Source organism: Triturus cristatus, chromosome 4_1, assembly GCF_964204655.1.
Source record: "Triturus cristatus chromosome 4_1, aTriCri1.1, whole genome shotgun sequence".
Lineage (NCBI taxonomy): Eukaryota > Metazoa > Chordata > Amphibia > Caudata > Salamandridae > Triturus > Triturus cristatus.
In genome coordinates this window covers 131,301,108-131,316,673 of record NC_140585.1, presented here as the reverse complement: position 1 = coordinate 131,316,673, position 15,566 = coordinate 131,301,108, and the positions used below count along the sequence as shown (strand labels likewise).

General features: G+C 49.7%; 1 long non-coding RNA gene across 2 annotated transcripts in view; it reads left to right on the top strand.

Moving 5' to 3' along the window:
• The first annotated feature begins 1,510 nt into the window (after window positions 1-1,510).
• The window catches only part of LOC146847645 (uncharacterized), a 71,487-nt gene continuing 57,431 nt past the window's right edge, over window positions 1,511-15,566 (top strand). For both annotated transcript variants that reach the window (XR_014981146.1, XR_014981147.1), the window contains exons 1-2: window positions 1,511-1,698; window positions 6,929-7,022. This is a non-coding gene — a long non-coding RNA (uncharacterized LOC146847645). The remainder of the gene's footprint in view (window positions 1,699-6,928; window positions 7,023-15,566) is intronic.

Genomic DNA, 15,566 nt, shown 5'->3' with positions numbered 1-15,566 from the left:
CAAGAAGAGGCAAGCCTTCAATTTACAAAATCGATTCAAAACACAGAGCAGCACAGAATTTTAAAAGCATAAAAATAACTGAGTTAAGATTTAAATTCCCCCTTTCCCCGTGTCAATAGTAGCGATTTAAAAAATAATTCGGGGTTCACTGAGAAGTAAAAAGGTGTGCAAATGTCGCAGATTTAGTAATTTGTGCAAAATACAGCAAACGAACAGTTTTAAAAAAATAGCAGCAAGGTAATAGAGAAAGCGTCAGCAACAGAAAGCTAAACAAGTCCGCTGCGCGCTAGCGCCACGCGCCTCTTTATCCCCTCTGTCATGAAGAAAAGACTAGACCGCGCCGTGACAAGATGGCGGGTCTGTGTAAAAAACTATGTCCCAACTTCCTGGTTCATCCAGAACACAAGAAGAGGCAAGCCTTCAATTTACAAAATCGATTCAAAACACAGAGCAGCACAGTATTTTAAAAGCATAAAAATAACTGAGTTAAGATTTAAATTCCCCCTTTCCCCGTGTCAATAGTAGCTATTTAAAATATAATTCGGGGTTCACTGAGCAGTAAAAAGGTGAGCAAATGTCGCAGATTTAGTAATTTGTGCAAAATACAGCAAACGAACAGTTTTAAAAAAATAGCAGCAAGGTAATAGAGAAAGCGTCAGCAACAGAAATCTAAACAAGTCCCTCTTTCTCTCTCTCTTCCCTTCTCTTCTCCCTCTCTACCTCCCCCACTCTCTCTGCTTCTATCATCTCTCTACCCTGCTCTTCCTCTCCTCTCCCCTCCTCCCTCCTTCTCTTAAAGCCCCCTCCACCCCTGCCTGCTGCAGTTACCCTCCAGAGGTGGTGGAGGCAGACGCACCAGGGGTAGCCACCTAGGGCTCCGACCCACCGGGGAAATGCCCGGTGGAATAAAAGGCCAGAACGGCCCTGCTTGGTCCACCCTCCACCATCCTCCCACAAGGAGAAGCAGAGTAGCCCCTCCTGACGTACTACAACGGTTCGCCAGGGAAGGATTTTAATTTGTATTTATTTCAGGAGGTTTATGTAGCGTGAACGAGGCTCGAGGGAGTCAGGGGCCTCATATTAAACATTCAGTAATGTGCAAGAAGAGATATACATAGTATAACACCCCCTAGAGGTACAGACATTTGTAATGGGGCACAGTGTCCGCTGCACAAGACACGATCATCACCTGAAGTCAGAAATACTCCAGGGGTCCAGGGGGTCTGCCTGCACCAAGAGAGGACACTGCCTCGGTTAAAGGGCACTTTTTTGGAGACTGATAGGCGGCAGCAGCATCGACGGAACCAGGTACCGGGGCTGAAAGATGCCAAATAGATCAGGACATTTCTGACATTTCACTTATTCTCAGGGATTAATACGTTCACTTGTGCAGCGCCTAGTATCTGGAGTGTGGTATAAAAGCGCCCTCCGGTCCTGCACCCCGCGCCTCTGGGCAGGGACGGGGGAGCAGTGTCTCTCTTCGGGGCCTGTGCATAGCGCACCGAGGCTCAGGGCGGAGTCAGAGGCGCTGTATGTGGTGTAATAAACTCTCGGCTCGACTGTCCGTAATGAAAATAAATCATTCACCGTGAGCTCCTGTGAGAAGCCGAACCACCTGAGAGGCCTGTTAGGGGGTGCAGAGGAAGTGGGGACTGTCCGGGGGTGCGTCCTGCCCTGTGGATAGGGGGTAAAAAGAAGGTGAGCCCTGTCCTTAGGTATGCAGAGGAAGTGAGACCTGTATTGTGCTTGGGGAGGGGGGTTAAGAGGAAGAGAGGCTTGTGTGTGTGGGGTGCAGTGGCAGCTGGTGACTTTTGAAAGTGGTGCCGGAAAATTTGTGGTGGCGTGCACTGTGACGAGCAAGCTAAGGGGGGGGTGGGGGGTTGGGGGTTTGGGGGGTTCTCCCTCCACGAACATTTTGAAACAAGCATTTGCAATGCAATAGGTCTCGCATTTATAAGAGTTTGAGCTATTGGCATTGCAAAATTACAATGCCTTTTATTTATGTTTTGGTTTTAAAACAAATAAAAGGCATTGTCATTTACAATGTCAGTAGCATAAACTCGCCTAAAAGCAGTGTGTGGAGTGCAGCAGTGTGTGGAGTACAGCAGTGTGCGGCGTGCAGCAGTGTGCGGCGTGCAGCAGTGTTTCGTGTAGCAGTGTGAGGCATGCAGCACTGTGTGGCGTGCAGCGGCGTGCAGCAGTGTGCGGTGTGCAGCAGTGTCATGCAGCAGTGTCGTGCAGCATGCAGCAGTGTCGTGCAGCATGCAGCAGTGTCGTGCAGCAGTGTGCAGCAGTGTCGTGCAGCAGTGTGCAGCAGTGTCGTGCAGCAGTGTGCAGCAGTGTCGTGCAGCAGTGTGCAGCAGTGTCGTGCAGCAGTGTCGTGCAGTGTCGTGCAGCAGTGTGCAGCAGTGTCGTGCAGCAGTGTGCAGCAGTGTCGTGCAGCAGTGTGTGGCGTGCAATATGCAGCAGTGAGTAATGCAGCAGTGTGCAGCAGTGTGTGCCATGCAGCAGGGTGTGAGGCGTGCAGCAGTGTGAGGCGTGCAGGAGTGTGAGGCGTGCAGGAGTGTGAGGCGTGCAGGAGTGTGAGGCGTGCAGCAGTGTGAGGCGTGCAGCAGTGTGAGGCGTGCAGCAGTGTGAGGCATGCAGCAGTGTGCGGCGTGCAGCAGTGTGCGGCGTGCAGCAGTGTGAGGCGTGCAGCAGTGTGAGGCGTGCAGCAGTGTTTTTCGTGTAGCATTGTGCGGCGTGCAGCAGTGTGCGGCGTGCAGCAGTGTGTGGCGTGCAGCAGTGTGAGGTGTGCAGCAGTGTGAGGTGTGCAGCAGTGTTTTGTGTAGCAGTGTGAGGCATGCAGCAGTGTGCGGCGTGCAGCAGTGTGTGGCGTGCAGCAGTGTGTGGCGTGCAGCAGTGTGAGGTGTGCAGCAGTGTTTTGTGTAGCAGTGTGAGGCATGCAGCAGTGTGAGGCGTGCAGCAGTGTGAGGCGTGCAACAGTATGGCGTGCAGCAGTGTGAGGCGTGCAGCAGTGTGAGGCGTGCAGCAGTGTAAGGCATGCAGCAGTGTGAGGCGTGCAGCAGTGTGAGGCGTGCAGCAGTGTGAGGCGTGCAGCAGTGAGGCGTGCAGCAGTGTGAGGCATGCAGCACTGTGTGGCGTGCAGCGGCGTGCAGCAGTGTGCGGCGTGCAACAGTGTGTGCCGTGCAACAGTGTGTGCCGTGCAGCAGTGTTTTGTGTAGCATTGTGCGGCGTGCAGCAGTGGGAGGCGTGCAGCAGTGGGAGGCGTGCAGCAGTGGGAGGCGTGCAGCAGTGGGAGGCGTGCAGCAGTGCAATGCAGCAGTGTGCGAAGCAGTGTGTGGCGTGCGGTAGTGTGCGGCGTGCAGCAGTAGCAGTGTGTAGCGTGCAGCAATGTTTTGTGTAGCAGTGTGAGGCATGCAGCACTGTGTGGCATGCAGCGGTGTGCAGCAGTGTGCGGCGTGCAGCAGTGTCGTGCAGCATGCAGCAGTGTGCAGCAGTGTGTGGCGTGCAGCAGTGTTTCGTGCAGCAGTGTGTGGCGTGCAGCATTGTTTCGTGCAGTAGTGTGCGGCGTGCAGCAGTGTGCGGCGTGCAGCAGTGTGCGGCGTGCAGCAGTGTGAGGCGTGCAGCAGTGTGAGGCGTGCAGCAGTGTGAGGCGTGCAGCAGTGTCGTGCAACATGCAGCAGTGAGTAATGCAGCAGTGTGCAGCAGTGTGTGCCATGCAGCAGTGTGTGGCGTGCAGCAGTGTTTTTCGTGTAGCATTGTGCGGCGTGCAGCAGTGTGCGGCGTGCAGCAGTGTGTGGCGTGCAACAGTGTGTGCCGTGCAGCAGTGTTTCGTGTAGCAGTGTGTGGCGTGCAGCAGTGTGAGGCGTGCAGCAGTGTGAGGCATGCAGCAGTGTGAGGCGTGCAACAGTATGGCATGCAGCAGTGTGAGGCGTGCAGCAGTGTGAGGCGTGCAGCAGTGTGAGGCGTGCAGCAGTGTGAGGCGTGCAGCAGTGTGAGGCGTGCAGCAGTGTGAGGCATGCAGCAGTGTGAGGCGTGCAGCAGTGTGAGGCATGCAGCACTGTGGCATGCAGCGGTGTGCAGCAGTGTGCGGCGTGCAGCAGTGTGCAGCGTGCAGCAGTGTGCAGCAGTGTGCGGCGTGCAACAGTGTGTGCCGTGCAACAGTGTGTGCCGTGCAGCAGTGTTTCGTGTAGCATTGTGCGGCGTGCTGCAGTGGGAGGCGTGCAGCAGTGGGAGGCGTGCAGCAGTGGGAGGCGTGCAGCAGTGTGCGGCGTGCAGCAGTGTGCGGCATGCAGCAGTGTGCGACATGCAGCAGTGTGAGGCGTGCAGCAGTGTGAGGCGTGCAGCAGTGTACGGCGTGCAGCTGTGTAATGCAGCAGTGTGCGAAGCAGTGTGTGGCATGCGGTAGTGTGCGGCGTGCAGCAGTAGTAGTGTGTGGCGTGCAGCAATGTTTCGTGTAGCAGTGTGCAGCATACAGCAGTGTGCGGCGTGCAGTAGTGTGTGGCTTGCAGAAGTGTGCGGCGTGCAGCAGTGTGTGGCGTGCAGCAGTGTGTGGCGTGCAGCAGTGTGTGGCGTGCAGCAGTGTGTGGCGTGCAGCAGTGTGAGGCGTGCAGCAGTGTGAGGCGTGCAGCAGTGTCGTGCAGCATGCAGCAGTGAGTAATGCAGCAGTGTGTGGCGTGCAGCGTGCAGCAGTGTGTGCTGTGCAGCAGTGTGTGCCATGCAGCAGTGTTTCGTGTAGCATTGTGCAGCGTGCAGCAGTGTGTGGCGTGCAGCAGTGTTTTGTGTAGCAGTGTTTTGTGTAGCAGTGTGCGGCGTGCAGCAGTGTGAGGCGTGCAGCAGTGTGAGGCGTGCAGCAGTGTGTGGCGTGCAGCAGTGTGAGGCGTGCAGCAGTGTGAGGCATGCAGCAGTGTGAGGCATGCAGCAGTGTGAGGCATGCAGCAGTGTGAGGCATGCAGCAGTACATGAAATACAAGCATCTCACTGCTAATGGGTTAAACAATGAATATAATACCATTTACCAGCAAAACATGGGTCTAGAGACACACAGAAAGGCAGAATAGAGTCCGCTATTTCAGATCACATTCTCAGCCTACAGCTTGGTGCCATTAGCTGGTGCGCTTACACCACCACTGTTAAGCGCCCGGCTTTTAACTAGTGCACCACGTGCTGCCCCACGAGGCCGCCAGTAACTGCAACACTGGGGCTCGTGCCCCAGCCCTTTCACTTTATAAATCACTGTTAGCAGATCTGTTAATCCCACTGGTGCAACTCCAGTGAGGCAGGACTACGGCTCCCACAATGCATCACATTATTAAACGAAAGCTCAGGACTGGAAAAGACTCGAGACCTGACTGTTCAACTGAAACCCCCACCGCAGCAGCCTCAGCGCCTGGTTACCCTTGGGGGCGATTTGACGCACTTTACAAAACTTGTTGATGTTAAATTTATAATGAATACGTGGTTGCTGGCGAATGAGTGCATCAGATAATCTGTGCTAGAAGTAAAATGTGGACTTTATGCCACACCCGAGCGAATAAACGGAAATACTTCTTTGCTCGGATACCAACCCCACCTTGTTCTCTCTCTTACACGCACATCACGCACATGGTCACTGCTTATCATGAACTAGCATTACGGGCGCTCTATTACATAAATAGAAAGCCATGGTGAATGCTGCTGGATGCTGTTTGGCAGGTGGGAGGGGTAAATAAAAGGCCACAGTGATTAAACAAAGAAAGTGAAACCAGCCATGGCATCTTGCTGGATGATGTTTGGGAGACAGAGAGCAAGAGCGCACTGAAGCTGACGAGGAGGGAGTGGGAGGGGGGAGTGGGGGCGGGCGCAGTGGTGCGGGCCGCAGTTGTAAAAGGCAGGGAGAGGGTGAGATTGAGGAAGGGAAAGATAGGGATCAAAGGAAAAAACAAGGGGGTGGCAAATGGTGCGCACTTTGATGTCCTCAGTGGCCGCGCGGCTCACTGAGGACATCAAAGCAAGTGATCAGGCAGTGCTTTTCAGGCTGCCAAATGGTGCGCGTGCCCGGGGCACATGCACTGTATTTGGAGGCCTGAAAAGCCACTGTTTGCACTTCCAAAACTCGCTTACTATAAGTCTCGCCAGAGCAGCGCTAAAGCGCTGTCTCAGGCGAGACCTAAAAAGAGTGGGCAAATTAAGCTATTTCAAGCAATTTGAGAAAGCAAGAAGGTTGATAAAGCAATTGTGAAAGTGCAGTTATTGCATTGAAAAAGAGATGTCATATAATAACATAGGTAGATAGCTGCTTATTCTGTATAACCAGAGAGCCTTCATTCAAGAAATTCTTTGAAGCCAGCAGAGGAACCACATTTCAACTAGGCGAGAGACCCTATCCATGGCAGTCTTTTCTGACTGCACTACATTAGACCCACATTATAGACAGGCTGCACCACCAACAATACCTCAGAAGGCATATTCTTATCACATGTGTGAGGGGCAGGAAAAAGGCTAGGTGGTTCTAACGCTGTAAAGATCACGTATGTTAGTGTGTTCACATGCATTAATAGTTCATGTTGAGCTCTGCTAGAATGCAGGAAACATGGTAATAGGGTTTTTATTTTAAAAGGAGGGGCATGGTGATAGCGTCATTGTGTGATCCACAAGCTCATATCCACCAGAACAATTATGACCTATTTAACTTCTGTGAAGCACACAATAAAAACAAATTACTGGAAAACAAGATCAAAGATGAGGCATGAAATTTATATTATTATGCTGCCTTGCTTCACTGTGTTCCAATTTAGGGGAGGGACGGAGTAATATGGTGCTGCTGTAGGTGTTCTCATCGTTTAAATACGTGCAATGATAACAGTAAAAAATGAAATTATTAATGTCAGCATTGTGTTCTGTGTTATCGAGTTAAAAGGAGGAATGTAATATATATTTTTTGCAGCACTCTATGTAGACCAGTGGCCTTCAGTTATCGTGACATCATGCCATGGACCTCTAAGAAGCATACACGCTGCTGCTGCCAACGCTTTTCAGAGGTACGTGCCAGCAGGCTAGCGCCCCAGCCGGGACATTTTCTCAGTTTATAGTCACTGTGGCTAGGCCTGAAGGTGGCTAGAGAGTTGAGATGGTCAGTCCTCAGAACTTCAGAGTTCAGTCAAGAGATCTTTCAGTGCTAATTTAAATGCTGTAAATCACTAGGAAGCTCTTATCTGGGCATGGACACTTTTCCAAACTAGAGGACTAAGTCTGAAAAAAACACATTGCAACTCCTGCGTGGAAATTATCTTTTAGAAGTTAGTAGGGCAAGTGGAGCTCACATTCTGCCATTTATATGGACATGTGGTGGTACTTGAGTTTTGCTGTTCAGGAGGCGAGGGTCCTATGTGCCCAGCTACAAGCTGGAGTGCTTGAGCTCACTAGATGGAGCTGGGCACAAAGCTGGGCTACACATACGTGTTTGGCTGTCAAGAGACAGCATCCTGTCTAGATAATCAGACTGCTGCATCCATGCCTGGCTTTCTGTCCAACAGCAGTTTGCATTCTGGGATTTGTAGTCCCCCTTTTTTTTTTTGTTTGCAGAGTTTTATATAGCACAAACTGGACCCGAATCCAATCAGCTGTTAGAGTGCTTTACATAGCACCAGTTACATTACATGAGGACACTTTTTTGATAGGCACGGAGAGATTAAGTGATTTGCCCAGAATCACAGGATATTCAGCGTCATTGCCGAGACTCGAACCCGGCTCCCCAGATTCGAGGTCGACCGCCCTAGCCGTATGAACAGTAAACCTCTAAGTCCTAGAGTACAAAGTAAGGAAAAAGAAAAATACTAGAATCAAAATTAAACATCCTATTACACAAAATAAGAAAAACTATACATAACATTTGTATAGTGCTTCAGCTGTCTTTGACGAAGTGTCCTGGCGCTTTAATGGCATACAAATTTACCTTGACAAAATAAAAGTCGAGAGGCGTTTGGCAAAACAGGAACAGTTGGTTTAATTAAACGCTTCGGACGTGAAACATCCCCAGAAACGGGTCTGAGGACTGTCTCAACAGACGGTCTGAGTGCCTTTTGTATACAGTCTTTGGAGCAACATAAAGTAATTTAGATCTTATTTTATAGAAGGGAATGCAGGCCTAGTCATGCGGTGCAAAGCATGTCACCTGATAGTGAATGCAGGTGGGTCTTGACCTTGTATGGATTCAATGAGGGCCAGTGGGTGAAGTGTTCAGAGGTCCGGTATGGGGGGTTACGTAATAGCTGCATGTTCTACGTGTACTGTGCTCTGATTGAGTGTTCCTAACTTCATGTGGCATCTAACCTTATGGTATTTTGGGAACACGAGCACCCCTCCGGCCATATGTGCTTTATTGAGGTCAATCTCCAGGGACCATTGTGGTGTTGCTGCCTATCTGTGAGACTAATCTAGGTTTTTCCCGTTTGTGTGTTTGTCCGGCTGGTTACGTGCCCCTCATCTGTGATCTGTCTCAGTAGCCTCAGGCCTAGGCCACAGGGTCTGCCTGACCACGTATTTCTTACTTGGGGTTAATGGAGAGGTAATGTCGGAATATTTTGACAACAGTCATTTGCTCTCGTTTTTTGAATATACATGTATCGTTGCTTAGATTGACATCAATCTTAACACCAGTGTAGGCCCTTCTGATCTGGGGCAATCGCTGCCGAATTCTGAAGCAGCTGCATCTGCATCACTGGTATGCCGATCAGCCAAGATAGAGGGCTTTGGCTAAATCCAGTCCCGGTTACTAATGAGTGCACAGTAGTTTGTATCGGACACAAAGAAAAGGATCTTCTTCAAGGATACCAGTAGAACGAAACAAGTAGAGGTGAGCATGGGAATTTGGGGAAGGAAAGTTAGGTTTCTATCAAATTTGAGCCCCACATTTCTGGCATTGGAGGTCAAATTTACATGGCTTACCCAATTCAGAAGGCTACAAGCTGTGGGACAAAACGGAAGTCTTGCCCCCAAAGAACTGCACCTCAGATTTGGGCTGATTAAGCTTGAGACAACTCATTCATCCAAGCTGCATTGGCTTCCAAAGATCCTTTGAACAATTTTACAATCTCCCCCGTAAACTGTTGGAAGGAGAGCAACAGCTTTGTATTGTCAGTGGAGGGAACCACTCTGAGACCCCAAGACTCGACAGCAAGTGGAGCCATGCAGACTTGGAGCTCAAGTCAGAGCACTGTGGAACTTCGTATCTGATAGAAATGAATGCAGCAAAGAAAACCCACGTCCGTTGATCCCCACATTCCTCAGCATATACAATGGAATAGTAAGAGACACCGCGTCAGATGAGAGCCGTGCTTGTACCATATTGCTCAGATCGGAAACTACCACAGAGCGATAGCCCCTCCAATCCTTACCATACTGTCCCTCTGTGCATGCAGCATCTTTGCCCCTGAGCACTATGGTTCAACCCCACTCCTTGAGTCATTTGACGAGGCAGTGCTAGAGTGCATAAGTATACACAGGGCCTTACTACTGTTCAGCGTGTAATTACTACAACGCTGCGTGCTGAGACGTGCATGGGCCCCTGTAGGGCTGTCTGGCAGACCTTTTATATTTAACTAAGCAACTTTATTCTTGCCTGCTACTTACCATTGGTTAACTCCTGCGTTGCTCTTCTTTGCTGCCTCCTAAGTCGTTCAGGTAGTCGATACCTCACTTCCGGTCAATACTAGGAATCAAGCACAGTCACATTATGCTTACTTTCTTTATCCGTTGTTTTTAAAAACTTCTTTTTTTTAAGGTTGCTTTACGCACAACAAAGCCCTTTAATATCACAGTGCAGTCATTTCAAGGAGGCATCCATTTTTAGGAGTAATAATACCTGGTGACTGTACTGTGAATGTAATCAGTACAGGCAAAACTTTTATTTTGTGTGCAAAATCTCTTAAACTGAGGTCACTGTCATACATTTGTATATTTTCCTATGCACTTCATATTAATTTATGAATGCAAAATGTACAAAGAATAAAATAACCTTTTTGTTAAATAATAATAATAATAGGGATGTGTTCACATATTTAATTGAAACAATCGCTATTTTAACTACTTTGGTTGGAATGCAAGTCATTTGAAGCCATTACAAGATGGCTGACATCTGCGCTCAAAGGGCTCAGGAGAACTTGACTTGAAACATGGGGGTGGTTCGGCAAGGGCTGCTAGTAAACCTTTCAACAGCCTCGTGCATTCCCCTCGGCGGATGCTGAAGATTTATAAAAAAGGGAAGGGCCAAATTAGTTTACGCTCCTCAGTCCTGTATTACGCTGAGAGCTTGAGGGGGGGATTCTCTGGACCCGGTTTAGGACCTGTAGGAGGATGGTCCAGACCACCCTGTAGTGCATGCATAGGAGGACCGCGAGGTAAGTACATATCTGCTACTTGAATGGAGTCTCTTACATGCACATCTCTGCTTCAGGGCCATTGTACATGTAATACTTTTAATTTGGATTGCCTTTTCAGCCAATTACAGGCTTTGATTTTTGTTTGTTACTAGTGAAACTCCAAATCTCAGCCTGCATCTTGCTCTTGGTTTAAAAATCCTAGTTGAAGGTGTTGCCCCTTGTAGATACCACTTGGCAACTACACTTGTGCTTGTCAGACTTTCATGCCAAGACTTCACCCACTTTATCAAAGTCTACACACAGTGACTGCCTGAAATGCAGACAGCTTTGCAAAAACTGTTAAGCCCACCCATGTACAGACAGTCTGCTAGATCAGGCAAAATCTGCCGTTGCTTCCTGCTTTCAAACTTGCACATATTTCTTGTTTGTGCTCTCCCCTGGCATTTTATGCTCTGGCTTCCTATTGTTACTGGTTCCTTGATTTTCAGCCACTAAGCTCTCTCAATGGATATCGTCTATACGTATTACCTCTTATCGCTACATGCCACCTAACTGAGAACACACTAGTGCAAGCCGAACCCTCTGACAATCAGGGCCGGCTTTATGGTGGTGCCACCAGTGCAGCGGCACCTGGCGCTGAACTGAGGAGAGGAGAGGGGAGGCGGGGGCGTTGGAGTAGGCGTTATGTTGAGCAATAACTTATGGGTTTAAAAGCACCTGCTGCAGAGTTCCTTGTGTGTCCAGCACTTTTCGTACAGGCTTCATTTATGTTATGTTATCAAAAACTTATAAAGTGCACGGTCACCGAAAGGTTTCATGGCGCTAAACTTGGGTAGTGTTACGGCGCAGGAACTATGCATAAGCTTGCTCAAACAGCCAAGTCTTGAGTGCCTTTCTGAATCCCAGCAGATTGTCGCACATCCTGATTGCTAGAGGCAAAGAGTTCCAGAGTTTAGGGGCGAGGTAGGAGAACCTACACCCTCCTTGACGTTTGAGCTTGAAGGTAGGGGTAGTCAGTAGATGAAGATGAGCAGAGCGTAAGTTACGGAGTGGAGCATGCTTTGCAATCATGCAACTAATGAATTTAGGACTCCTACCGTGCAGTGCTTTAAAGATCAAGCACCATGTCTTAAAAGCTGCACGTTGGGCAATTGGTAGCCAATGAAGTTTAGATAGCCAAGGTCTGGCACATTGCCATTTAGATTGTTTATGAATTAATCTTGCAGCCTGATTCTACACTAATTGAAGACGTTTAAGTAAAAACAGGGGCAAGCCAAGATAAATGGAGTTTGAAAGTCAAGACGCGAGAGGACCAGGGCAATCACCTTGTATGAGTGCTGAATGAGACAGCAAGTGGGCGACCTTACGGATTTTACGCAATTGAAAGAAACAGGCAGAGACCACTGCCCCTACTTGTCCTTTAAGTGACAAATCAGCATAATGGTGACCCCCAAGCTTTTCACAGAGGAGGAAGAAGTGGGGGGAACACCTAGTTCTGTCGGCCAGTAATGATGGCCCCAAAAGATCTCACTCTTCCCAGGCAAAACTAATTCCGTCTTGCCTGGGTTGAGTTTGAGATGATTGAGGTCCATCCAACACTGAATGTGAAGCATGGTAGCTTGAAATTCAAGAGCAGAGTCAGAGGAATCCAAGGTGAAGATCGTCAGCATAATTAAAGGTCGTTACCTTTCTATCCTTTAGTGAGTGAATCAAGGGCCTAAGATAAAGATTGAAATTGAAGGAGTGGGGATAGGGACGAGCCCTGTGGCACCCCGCATGTGATAGCGAGCTTAGGGGCGGTAAAAGGGCCAAGTCGGACCGCTTGTGTCATGCCTTCAAGAAAGGACTTAATCTAATTATATGCGGGGCCCTGTATGCCGGCCTGCTCGACACGGTCCATCAAGATTTTATGATCGACCGTGTCGAATGCGGCCGACAGATCCAGAAGCACCAAGGCCTGGGGAATGCCCCTGTCTGAGTTCGCTCTCAGAGTGTCCAATACTGCAATGATCACAGACTCAGTAGAACGAGCAGGCCGAAAGCCAGCTTGACATGGCTCTAGGTAGTCTGTTTGTTCGACAAAATTGAAAAGACAACTGGCCACATGGGCCTCTAGGATCTTAGCCAAGAAAGGGAGGAGAGAAATAGGATGATAGTTCGAAAGATGCAGAGGGTCAGCCCCTGGCTTTTTCAATAGAGGGACTACAATAGCATTCTTAAAGGCTGTGGGAACCTTGTCCTGCACAAGAGACTCATTCAGGACGGGAAGCACATGACGAGAAAGATCGGAAAAAACAGCCCTCATAACCTGAGGGGGACAAGTCGTTAGGGGACCCGTATTTTACACGGGTCATTAATTCAGATAGTATCTGAGGATATATGACTGGAAAATGAGCCAGAATGGCAGAATTAGTAGGCATACTATCCAAAAGTTCCGTGCTGACGCTAGTAGAAATGCTAGCTTTGATAGTGGAAATTTTGGCCAAGAAATAATTACAATGTCAAGATAACTCTGGTGCTTAATGTTCCTGCTGGAGAGAGAGAGATCAGACTTTTGTTTGGTGGCAGTTGCCTCTCACGTTAAAGTAGCCAGAGGGTTAATATACCTGCTGAAAAGAACGTGTACTGTGCAGATCACAGTTCTCCATTTCAGTCAGGCAACTCAGTGAGTTAGTGCTTTTGTCACAGAGATCCTTTTTAGGTTGAGCCTAGGCAGCATGCATGCACTGTTTGAAAAACCTGTTGTTTTCAACAAAACAACTTTATTCCTGCCTGCTGCTCATCATTGGTTAACTCCTGCAGCGCTCCTCTTTGCTAAGTCGTTCAGGCAGGCAATACCTCACTTCCGGTCAATACTAAGGAGCACCAGTCAAGCACAGTCTCCTTACGCATACTTTCTTTATCTGTTGTTTTTAAAGAACCTTTTTTTTAAAGTTTGCTTTATGCCCGTCACTGCTTCTGCCCTCCCACTGATATAAATGAGACGTTTCCCTTTAAAGAAGGCATTTTTGGGGGGGGGGGGTGCTAGAGAGCCGGCGAGCAAGATAGCCGCACTGCTGTGAGGCTCCTGCGGCTCGAGAGCACTATCCATTAATATCCTGGACTGGTGGTGATCTTTATAGCCCGTAACCTACATCTCGTGACTGCCTGCCATAAAATGAAACAGAATCGAGTCTAGCGCCGATGCAAGACGCCTGCAGAAGAGAAATCGCTATTTGAATGAGCCGTGAGCTGCCGGTGTGGGATGATCCAGAAATGCCAGAAACCGGTCCTAGGAAGCTTGTTTCCAGTCCAGGGAAGACATGGCTTGGCAGTTCGGGCTGGACTGTTCCCATGAGGCACAGGGTCAGACTGATTTGCATATGGCCATGTCTGAACTGGGGTGGCAGAGTGGGCTAAAGAACGGTGATGGATTAAACCCAGATCAGTTGACTGGGGGTGAGTGCTTGCAATGTTCAACACTCCGTCCATCATTTCCTTTTGTTTTTGCTTTGTCCGCCATAAGTTGGCAGGGTATGCTCAGACGTGAGTCCCTTGCTCACTTTGCCTCTGGATTCAAGCAAGCCTGGCTGAAGACGGCTGAAATGCCAGAAACCGGTCCTAGGAAGCTTGTTTCCGGTCCAGGGAAGACATGGCTTGGCAGTTCGGGCTGGACTGTTCCCATGAGGCACAGGGTCAGACTGATTTGCATATGGCCATGTCTGAACTGGGGTGGCAGAGTGGGCTAAAGAACGGGGATGGATTAAACCCAGATCAGTTGACTGGGGGTGAGTGCTTGCAATGTTCAACACTCCGTCCATCATTTCCTTTTGTTTTTGCTTTGTCCGCCATAAGTTGGCAGGGTATGCTCAGACGTGAGTCCCTTGCTCACTTTGCCTCTGGATTCAAGCAAGCCTGGCTGAAGACGGCTGAAATGCCAGAAACCGGTCCTAGGAAGCTTGTTTCCGGTCCAGGGAAGACATGGCTTGGCAGTTCGGGCTGGACTGTTCCCATGAGGCACAGGGTCAGACTGATTTGCATATGGCCATGTCTGAACTGGGGTGGCAGAGTGGGCTAAAGAACGGTGATGGATTAAACCCAGATCAGTTGACTGGGGGTGAGTGCTTGCAATGTTCAACACTCCGTCCATCATTTCCTTTTGTTTTTGCTTTGTCCGCCATAAGTTGGCAGGGTATGCTTAGACGTGAGTCCCTTGCTCACTTTGCCACTGGATTCAAGCAAGCCTGGCTGAAGACGGCTGAAATGCCAGAAACCGGTCCTAGGAAGCTTGTTTCCGGTTCAGGGAAGACATGGCTTGGCAGTTCGGGCTGGACTGTTCCCATGAGGCACAGGGTCAGACTGATTTGCATATGGCCATGTCTGAACTGAGGTGGCAGAGTGGGCTAAAGAACGGTGATGGATTAAACCCAGATCAGTTCACTGGGGGTGAGTGCTTGCAATGTTCAACACTCCGTCCATCATTTCCTCTTGTTTTTGCTTTGTCTGCCATAAGTTGGCAGGGTATGCTCAGACGTGAGTCCCTTGCTCACTTTGCCACTGGATTCAAGCAAGCCTGGCTGAAGACGGCTGAAATGCCAGAAACCGGTCCTAGGAAGCTTGTTTCCGGTCCAGGGAAGACATGGCTTGGCAGTTCGGGCTGGACTGTTCCCATGAGGCACAGGGTCAGACTGATTTGCATATGGCCATGTCTGAACTGGGGTGGCAGAGTGGGCTAAAGAACGGTGATGAATTAAACCCAGATCAGTTGACTGGGGGTGAGTGTTTGCAATGTTCAAGACTCCGTCCATCATTTCCTTTTGTTTTGGCTGGGAAGGACCGGCAGCTGCGGCTTGGGGCGAAGGGCTGTAGCCCGCGAGAATTACTCACCTCCGGATACCTAGTGTTGTTGGCGACGGGCCATAGTGCCGGTGGCTTCGGCCCGTGAATCACAGGGGTGCCGATCGGAGTGCGGATGCCTGTGCTCCGCCCGGGTCGCCATCAACTGATGACATGAAGGAACAATAGCGGACCCTCAGAGACTAGCGCAGGCCGTATCGAGGGGGGTGGCTGAGCAGAGCACTGCAGCCCTGTCGTGCAGGGCGTGGGCTGGGCCTTGAATTGCCCTGTGTGCGGCTGCAGGGTTTCAGTGCAGTTGAATCGGAGGGCCGCTCCTCACTGCGGGGCACCTCCAAACAGCACCACATGCATAATTGACAGAAAATTGGA